We start from the raw sequence: 10,154 nt of genomic DNA on the forward strand, positions 1-10,154 counted from the left end.
TGCAATCTACATAAATTTGTCCAATTTGCATAAAACTAAGATGATCGCTGCTTTGTTTCATGTTTAAGAATTTGAAGAATTTGCTTTGTTGTCTGCAGCTTTCTTTACAACTTTTAAATCTTTCTGTTCTTGTGTTTGTACTTTGCATCTCATGGGGAATATTTTACACGACCTATGGGAATTATAAGGGGGGGAAATGTCCTTCTCTTACTCTTGGCTGGAGTTTAAGAGCTGCAAAATTCTTTGTCAGGTTAATGAGATGCTGACTACAAGGGCATAAAACCTGCTGTTTGGTCCACTGCAGGGATAGTCTGCTTTGCTCCTAAAGACAGTGATAAGATGACATCTTTGCTAGAGCACACCAGCTCTCCTGCAGAGTATTCCTACCCACACATTTCTGGCCTCTTTCAGGCGCTTCCACATTTTTGGTATGGGTAAGATTGCTCTGTTTTGGTTTGTTTCCAGTACATAGGATCACTTGAAATGAACCAAAGTGAGAATTCCTCCTGTAATTTGCTAATATCATGACGGGGCTTAATATTCTCCATATCCCAGTGCTATATATTCTTATACACACATTTATATATTCAAATATGCATGCAATATTTTAAGTGAAGAAATGTACAGTGGACCCTCTACTTAAGGAATTAATCCATATTAGAATGGTGGCTGCAAGTCAAAAAGTCTGTAGGTCGAATTTCCATTGACCTACAATGCATTGAAAACCGATTAATCCCATAACCAGCGGTTTTTATTCTATTTTTGTTCCATTTTGGTTTTTTTTCTGGTCTGTAAGTCGATTCTCTGGCTGCAAGTCGAATCTAAATTTTGCGGCCAGAGAAGTCTGTAAATCGAAAAGTCTGTAAGTCGAGCTGTCTGTAAGTCGAGGGTCCACTGTACGTCCTGTCCTCAAGGCTACTAGGGATTGTCCCTTATTCTTACTAGAACAGTATTTGGTTTTTTATTTTTGCAAAAATGGCGAAAAAAAATCTACAAAAACTTTAAAGCAACTATACAAGAAAATTATTTTTGAGGCAAAAGTGAGACTGGTGTCATAAAAGCCACAGTGTCAGTCCATTTTTTTTTCATTTCTTCAGTCATTACAGGATGGACAAAAGCAACCACAGGTCACTTGTCTGCCAGTGCTTCAATGGCCTCATCTGGCTTTTGAGGGTTCTTCCCAGGATCCAAATGGGAAATGCTATGTTTCTGCTTCTGTTGGATCAAACCATAGTCCTTCACTTTCCAATAGTCTATATTGAATTTACTTTGGGCACAACTGTGTACAGATTTTGCCAGTGATGTGATAATCCCTCAAGTAACCTATAACTGAGAAGGAACCCTTCTGTTTCCACACACATTTTCAGCACAGAAGATGGTCATGAATGATGGGTGGGCACAGATTAAGCAGTTGGGCCTATTGCACAATGGAAGCACAGCATTCATCAAATCATACAATCTCTATCAGGAATTTTCTCCTGTCCTTCAAGTGTAGTACAAAACAACTATACATGATAGAAGTTACTTCATGAAAAATCCTTAATTATACGCTACTTGTTGGCCTTTTTTCTGCCCTGAATTTCTTTGTCTGTTTTCCTAATCATCTAGGTATGCAAATGAAACTAACCTGCTCTTCAATGTCTACTGCATAATTTTATTTATTTATTTATTTATTTATTTATTTATTTATTTATTTATTTATTTATTTATTTATTTGGCGGCTAACAGCATAAAATAATACAATAAGTATATATAAAAACAGTTTTTACATAATAAAAGACATTTCAACAAGATGGGAGCAAACAATGGGGGAGGGAGAAAAGAGAGGCAACCAGAATTGACTGGAGGGAAGGCCTGCCGAAACATCCATGTTTTTAGTTGATTTTAGTTGATTTATAGACATCCCATCTATGAGTACAATGTAGATTACAGCAATTGCAACAAAACAATAGACAAATCACTGTAACACTGGGACTGGAGCATAAGGTTCAAACAAGGATGCATGTCAATCATGTGTGTAGTTTTCTTTCTAGTCTTTTCCTCTATACATGAAGCAGTTACTTGTGCTAAAATATACATGGGACATAGATGGGAGGAGGGAGAGAGAAACAACTTGTTGATTTTGCAGTTCTGTATTTTGCAATACTGTATTATCTTTCAGTATTTCTCCTGTAAAATACCTTTAGCCTGTGAGACTCAAGATATGGTACCTGGTTTTTTTTTCTCCCATGGGACTAAAGGAAATGTGGCGATTTATTAGTGCCATCAGAAATTAAATTGCAGTATAGATTGTTTGAATGTGATAGATGTTTCCCAAAGTCCATGTGTTATAACAAAGAGGATGAACCCAACACATATTTTCTACCATGTGGTTGCTTTATCATCTGTAGCCACATAATTTCACAAATTTATAGGGATTCGTGCTGGTATAATATATGAAACATCTTTAGCATTTATGTATTATCAGCTCCTTGAACCTAATGAATTCACAAATGTATATTTATTTGTGTTTGTGGAAGGATATGGTGATGTAAAAACGAACTGTAGAAGCATAGGTATGTCTGATACTGGATTCAAGAGAAAATTTTGCTGGGGTTAAAATGATTGATATGAGTCCTGTAAAATTGGTATAATATCAACTACTAGACACTTCAGACAATTTGGATTTCATCTAGGATATCAAAAGGGAAACAAGCAGGGCCATTACAAAATCATTATATTTCTGGTTAAATGTTCCTGAGCCTAGATACATAACATGGCATAGAAGAACATATTAGCTGACAAAAATCAATAGAAACATCACTATGAAAAATATTTTCACATTAGACATTGGAGTACAGTGGTGCCCCGCTAGACGCTTACCCAGCTAAATGATGAAATTGCTTGATAATGACTTTTTTGCGATTGCAATTGCAATCGCAAAATGATGTTTCCTTTGGGGGATTTTCGCTTTACGTTAATTAGGTCCTTGCTTCATAAACCGTTTGTTCGCAAAACAATGATTTTTCCGGCTCCGCAAAATGGCTTCCCTTCGCAAAATGGCTTGCTTCCCTTTGCAAAATGTTTTCCAGACAGAAGCTTCACAAAACAGCGATTTTAAACAGCTGATCGGTGGTTCTCTATGGGTGATCTTTGCTGGACGATGAGGTATTTCCCCATTGGAACACATTAACCGGTTTTCAATGCATTCCAATGCTTTTTTTTTAACATGACGACGATTTTGCTGTACAGTGATTTTAACGGAACGGATTATCATCGTCATGCGGGGCACCACTGTACAATTCATTCTGGCCTGTTCAATGGTTTTACTCCAGAAAAAGTAAAGATGTACAAGTTGCAGTGATGAAATCCAGCCAATTAACAAGATGCTTGTTGTGCCTGGTTACATCACTGATACATGACCAGGCTTGTTATTGGAACTTTAACCTACTGTCACTAGTCAGTAATTCACTCATGCTCACATAAATCCTAGGAGGACATTGGCCTCTTTATCTAAAGAAAATAAGTTACTGTGAAAAGAAAAGGTCCCCAGAATTAGGGACTGGTTCCTTGTAGTCCAGTGATTAATAGAGGGGAGAAGGAATTCACTACCGCTGCAGCCTTGTGCCATGGTTGCCATAATCTTCAGTGATTTTCCACAACCCTTAACAGGCTCTGAGAATCTGCTATGTCTGGACAGCCAATCAATTCAAAGGAGGCTGTCTGGGAATAGTGGGGCTAACTGGTGTGCACCACAGGGAAACAGCTTCACTCTTGTCTGTGCCAGAAGTATTTAAAGATCTCAGACACTGACCATCCAGTCTGCTTTGGAGTTTCACCCACTTACTCCTCCCTCTATAATGTTGACATTGGGTTGAGTACTGGTAGATTAGGGAGGCTGGGCACTGTTCTGAAGAGATGCTACCTGCAGTCCATTCTGATCAGTTTTGTTGGAGGTGGGATTGTTGCAGTTGTGGCCTTGGAGAGATTCGGTCTGAAAAAATGGGGTCTGTAGACCCATATCTCCATCTTGAGAATTTCATTAACAGATCTTGGGATGAAGACAAGATCTTGGGATATGCTTGGGTTACAGATGGCCCACAGTTGGTTTAATCACAAATGGTGAGGTCGGCACTCAATAGTCTGGATCCATTGCTGTGTGCTGGGCAAAGTTTATTCAACAAGTAGAAGTTGTTTATTTCTCATCAAATGCTTTGTAATGTGTTTTTCCTCTTCCTTACATGAGATAGATTCTTCTTATAGAACCACTCATGTGTTCCTCCAATATGTTGTTATTATTAGGCAGAGGCTTTGCATCCAACATTTATTCCAAACAAAGTGATGGTATTTGTCAGTTTCTGAATGGAACCTAAAGTGAAGTGAGGATGTCTGAAGCAGTCCTCAAATAGAATTGGGGTCTTGCAAAGTGCTGGATATTGTTTGGGGGTTATAAAAAAAACTGATTTAAAAAATAAACATTCTGAGAAAATGGAAGTTGTACTGTAACAGAATGAGGAAGTCCAAAGAAGATGTTTAAACCAACAGCCTAAGTGCCAATGAAAAGCTCAAACTGTCCTGGAAACCTCTGTCATGGAGCCCCCAGGAGAGAATTCTGATATCTCTGTCACCGGTGGCCATTTTGTGAGGGAAGTATGTTAGAGACAGAAGAGAGAGAGAAAGAACTATTTTCATTGTATTAAGTTTTAGGGGTGGGGTGAAGATGCATCTTTCCTTTTCTTTTGGAGGCTGCAGATCTTCATCCAATTGATTCCATACCAATGTGTGTGACATTTGTAGCATAATGAGAAATGTGAAGAGTTATCACATGAGAATTAGGAGCTAAGTTACCTAAATTATATGGCTCCTGATGAGTTAGGGCAAAGAAGGAAAAAAACTAGGTAGACATATGCCTGTATATTAGAGGTTGAAGAGCAGTTGATGACACCGAACCCCCCCATCCCAGGTGAGAGCCCTTAGTTTTCTTCCCTTTCATGTTTTTTCACTATTCAGATAGATACAAATACACACACTGCAAAATATTCAGAGACAAGTAGAATTGAATGGGCTTCATATCAACTTAAAGTGGATAGAGTGGAGAGAAATCAATTATTTTTAAAAACTCAAATTGATTTAAATCTCAATTTAAATTATGATTCAAATTATGATCCTAGGATGGATCACATCATTCATATTGGATTGCATCATTTGTATCACTAAGATTGACCTTCCTATAGGGTTCAGTATTCTCAATATAGGCTTACAATCCTCCTGTCCTGCATTTAAAATACTGTGTTGTCAGTATAATATTTTAATTAATTAATTTTTATACCACTGATCTGGCAGCCATCTGGGCACTTTACAACACTGAATAACAACAATAACATAATGACAGGGAGCTCAGCAACATCCATAAAAGGTACAAAATAAATTACAATAAAAAGACACTGTAGAACATAATAAATAAAATAAAGTGAAAAGCATGGTAGTAGGTTAGGAAAGGCCTGTCTGAGTAACCAGGCTTTTAGTAGTTTTTAAAGGGTTCCCAATGAAGGAGTCAGATGAATTTTGGGCGGGAGACCGTTCCATAATTGCGGAGCTATCAATGAGGGTACGAAGCGGCTGGCCAACAAACCTTTTGACTTAATTGTGGCAGTATCAACAAAACATTAGAAGACTTTTAAAATTTCAGGGAATTGGTTTTCGGCATCAATGCTAAGGTTTAGTATAAGTTCAGCCTTCCCCCTCAATCATGTCTGATAGAAAACATTGTAAATGCATTTTTGCCTCACCAATGGTTGTTGTCACATGAAAATCAAAATAGTGAGAACCTAACAGTGTCCTTGCAAGCATGTTTTCATTAAAAATACAAGACAATTCAACCATGGTTATAAAGTAAACCATTTACAGAAATAGAACCCATTCTCTTATAAGGGCCTCGCTCTTGACATAAAGATTGATGGGCAAGAGGTCTGTTGTCCTACCTTCCATCTATCTTCAGGATACTCATAAATTTTGGACCAAGCCTTTTCTTATGAATCCTGTAAAAACACTGGTATTGACTGAGAGCAAATGTGACAGTCAGCAAGAGTATTACACAATGGTTTTCAGATTGCTAAAGAGAAGTGAATAAAAATTTTCTTAGAAAGTTCTTATCAGTGGGATGGGGAAGACCAGATGCTACAAGCTTTGGACAAATCTAAATGTGGGGGAGTTTTTAGATCATTTTGTGCCATGATTTTTGAAATAGGATATACATACTACTGTGCAAATGACATCAATTTTTAAATATATGTCTGGATCAGGTGATGGAATCAATAAAGGAGAACAAAGTACTGTACAGGTCAAATTGGGTGGTGACCTGTTGCCCTGAATGTGGACAAAAGGACATTGTTCTAGATGAGACTGCGGCTTTTTGGAATTTCAGGTATGTTGACGTCCAGGTTGTTTTTGGGTGTTCAGGGAATGTCTAAGAATAGGTATACTTCCTTGTGAGATTAATCAACCACAACCTCGTCAATTATTGTAGAACATTTTATGTGTTGCTTTTTTTTGTAAGCAGTTTAAAAACCTCAGTTGGTTTAATGGTGTACAAAATAGCAGTCAGTTTCTTGAAAATAATGAGTCAGAAGAAGAATATGACACATCTATACATCCATTCCTATTACAGCAGTTTCTTGGACACAATCTAATGGCTTTTAAGCTGAAATCATCTTGTCTAGAAGGGCTGTAGAGCAGAGGCAGACAAAGTGTGCCTTGTGGATTGCTCTGGATGCTACCCTACCAAAAAGAAAGAAAGAAACAAAAAACATAGCTACTCACCCCCCAAAATAACTTTTCACTTCCGGTAACCTTCAGAAGCAACAGTTTTTCCAGAACATGGGATTCAACCCCAATGAAAACAATCAAAGAGTAAATGAGAAGAGAACTTCTAGCAGGATACTTTTTTAGTTTTTCATAGGACTTGCTAAGTTTGAAGGCTGATCTGGACTACCAGAGGGTATGAAGAACATCTAAACTAGGGGTGTCCAACCTTTCACCTTCCCTGTGCGACATTAGAAGATGAAAATTTGGTTTGGGCTGCACATGCACTAGGTTTGGGCCACATGGGGGGGGCAGCCCTAGCCACCCTCCACAGCCCCGCTTCAAGCGCACTTACTGGCAGCTGTGATCTCAGACAGCAGAGGCTGCCAGCTTCGACTCTGGCGGCTTTATGGGGCTGGGAGGGGGTCCACCTATTGACGGGGATGGCTCAATGCAGTCACGCAGCCCCCTGTCCCCTCCCCTCCCACTCCTTCCTTCCCTCTCTCCCCCTCTACTGCTGTGACATGCCCCGGTCACATTCCGGGCACAAGCGTCGGCAGTGTAACTTGAAACTTTGGAATTTCTTTAAAAATAAAAAATTGCACTGGGCTGCATTACGAGCTGACCTGGGCCCCATGCAGCCCTCAGGCCGCAGGTTGGACAAGCCTGATCTAAACCATTCAAAATTGTCCCCCCATGTACTCCAGATGGAGAATTTCCCTGCAAGTCTCCATCCTCATACAGTGAAATGATCAAGTAGGACTGTCTGCCTCTGCCTCTAGCTTTGCTTGAGAGTTGGCTGACTTTCATGAAGAAGCAGTATTATCTTCTGAATGGCTCTGGCACTGGGATTTCTGGGAAGGGAGAACGTCCTTAGGGACCCTGCCATGCAGTGCAAGAGATTAGAAAACTAGGTTTTCAGTAGGCTTCTGGAGATGCAGGCTAACCTAGATTCAGTTTTGCACATCATACTGACCAAAGCATTTTCCTTCTAGTTTTATGTAAAGGTTTATTGGCTTTAGTGATTCTCTTGTTCAGTGTATGTTTACATCTTTGCTGTGCTGTTGTTTCTAATGGCTGATCTGATCCACATTGCCCACTTAAATGAGCAGCATGGCAGGATAGGAATGTGTGAAATATCCAACACTACTATTTCAAAGCATTTCTACCTGCAAATGCTACTTTATATATGTACAAATGCAAAATTAGAAACAAATTTCTTGCAGATTATAACCTGGTTATTTGTATGCTTACTCTCTGATGGTTAACCATGGATGGGCAGCTTTGAGATGTCTCTCAATCTTTCCTAGGATTCTTTATCTTGAAGTACTTGGGGCACTATAAACATTAACATACAGTACCAGCTCCCAAAAGACTGTTCTGAACAGCTTTGGTGTATCTTAGATATTTCCATTATGATGGAAGAGAAAAAGAAAATTCAAGTTTCAGTTTTTTCACAAGAGATACTCTGCTAAGTCCTTGGAGCATTAAGAGAACAAATGATCTTACAACACCCCCCCCCCCTTTAGAAATGTTTGGCATCCCAGTGCCATTATCTTACCATATAATGAAACTGATACCTCTCCAAGGGCTGGCTAACATTTTTGAAATAAAAGTGATTTATTTCTGGAAGACAGTGTTGAAGAATGGGAGATTCTTTAGAAGAGAGATCAGCTTGCCGAGGGCTACTGCTGAAGAGTGAGGAACACTAAGAAACCTTGTGAGATGATCTGCTCCCTGATATGTGATCAAATATGGCCTTCTTAATAGTGGAAAAGACCTATAATCCTTTCTCTGCAATTTAGTTTTGCCATGATCTTGAATATATTAACTTTTAAATTAAACACTTTTAAATCAAACAAATACTGTTAGACTGCCAATATCCTGTAGCTGTTAAAGATGATTAGGGATTCAAGTTTCAGGGAACCGGCTGAGGTATCAGGAAATTTGCAGTGCTTCACTGGCCTACAAGTGTGGGGGGCAGATCATAGGGAGAGTAGCAATGAATGAGCCAAAAGTTCGATAGTTGTGTGTGAGCTGGTTTTAAAGCCGTTCCACCCTATTCTTAATGGGTAGCAAGGTCCAATGGCTCAGCAAACAGGTGTTTGCTTATGTATTGTGCCTGCTTCCCTCCCAATGCTTGCCAACGTTACTTCTGTGACATCACAGGGAAGGACCCATCTCTGTGATATTGCAGGGGTCTACTCTCTAGTCTCAGATGCTGACCCTGAAAATTTAAGGGAACAGGATGTTGTCAACCTGGCAAATGTGAAGTTGATAGATCTAGTATAGTGTTTGTGTTTGTACACAGTGTTTGCTTATACAAGTGTTTGTGTTAAGGCACATACGTAGCAGAGGGCTGTCTAGAGACATTGGAAAAGCCTCTTAAAGACGTAATGTAGACATTGTACCCTTTAGACCTGAATTGCCATAAGTAAAAAAACATCTGCAGACATTGTTGCCTACAAGTGTGCAACAAATGATACCTATGGAGAGTTTGTAACTTTTGGCAATTTGTGTCTAAAAGTTATGCCATTTGCATGACTGCACAACAGGATTTTCAACCTATGTTTGATACTTATGTTAGCATCATAACTAGAGATGGGGACGAAGTTATTTGTTGATTTAAAAAAACACCCCACCGCCTGCTGCCACCCACCCCACCATTCTGAAGCCACCCCCTCCACCCCCACACCCACTAACACCCCCTTCTTATTAAAACAAAAAACAACCAAAAAAACATTCTGCCTACTGGCCACCAATCAGCTGATCAGAGCCAATAGGCAGCCGCCACCACCCCCACAGCCCACCCACACCCCATCCTCTCCCTACCTTAGCCCCCACCCCACCAACACTTCCTTACCTTAATCGGCGCTTCCAAGGCCTCCAGCTGGCCTCCCAGCCACCGCCTTGAAAAATGGAGACTGGCTGACCTTTGCAAAGATGGTGGCTGTGGCTTCATTTAGAGTAGGGAAGCTGCATCTGCCATCTTTGCAAAGGGCAGCCTGGATTCCCTTAGCCTGCCTTATGTACATCAGTATGTCTGAAGTCAGTATTGCTGGCCTATCTGCAGTTGCAGGAAGTGCACAGAAGGCTGGTTTATATGATTATTAAAAAAAATCTCTCCACCATTTCCCTCCCAGTGGCTGCCTCCCATGGCTAGCAGAACAATTCCTCAGAAGAACATTAGATAAAAGGCATTGCAGAAGACACAAAATGGTGACTGGGCTGCAGGGTGAACCAATAAAACTGTTGTAAAATGCCATTGGAAGCAGCAGCATTAAAAAAAAAATAAAGCCTTGAGGGGAAAAATAACAAAGCTGTGCTACAAACCACTGCTGATGGTGAACCCCACTTCTGAGAAATTGCTGGAA

At 39.8% G+C, this 10,154-nt stretch overlaps 1 protein-coding gene across 2 annotated transcripts in view; it reads left to right on the forward strand.

Moving 5' to 3' along the window:
• LOC140704108 (uncharacterized) overlaps positions 1-10,154 on the forward strand; it is a 245,593-nt gene that overhangs the window by 34,213 nt on the left and 201,226 nt on the right. The window contains exon 2 of one of the 2 annotated variants that reach the window (XR_012083232.2): positions 6,282-6,403. The exons of the other annotated variant lie outside the window; for it this stretch is intronic. The gene's annotated coding sequence lies outside the window, so the exon portion shown is untranslated. The remainder of the gene's footprint in view (positions 1-6,281; positions 6,404-10,154) is intronic. 2 annotated transcript variants of the gene reach the window in all.

This window comes from Pogona vitticeps, chromosome 2 (assembly GCF_051106095.1).
Source record: "Pogona vitticeps strain Pit_001003342236 chromosome 2, PviZW2.1, whole genome shotgun sequence".
In the NCBI taxonomy this organism is placed as follows: domain Eukaryota; kingdom Metazoa; phylum Chordata; class Lepidosauria; order Squamata; family Agamidae; genus Pogona; species Pogona vitticeps.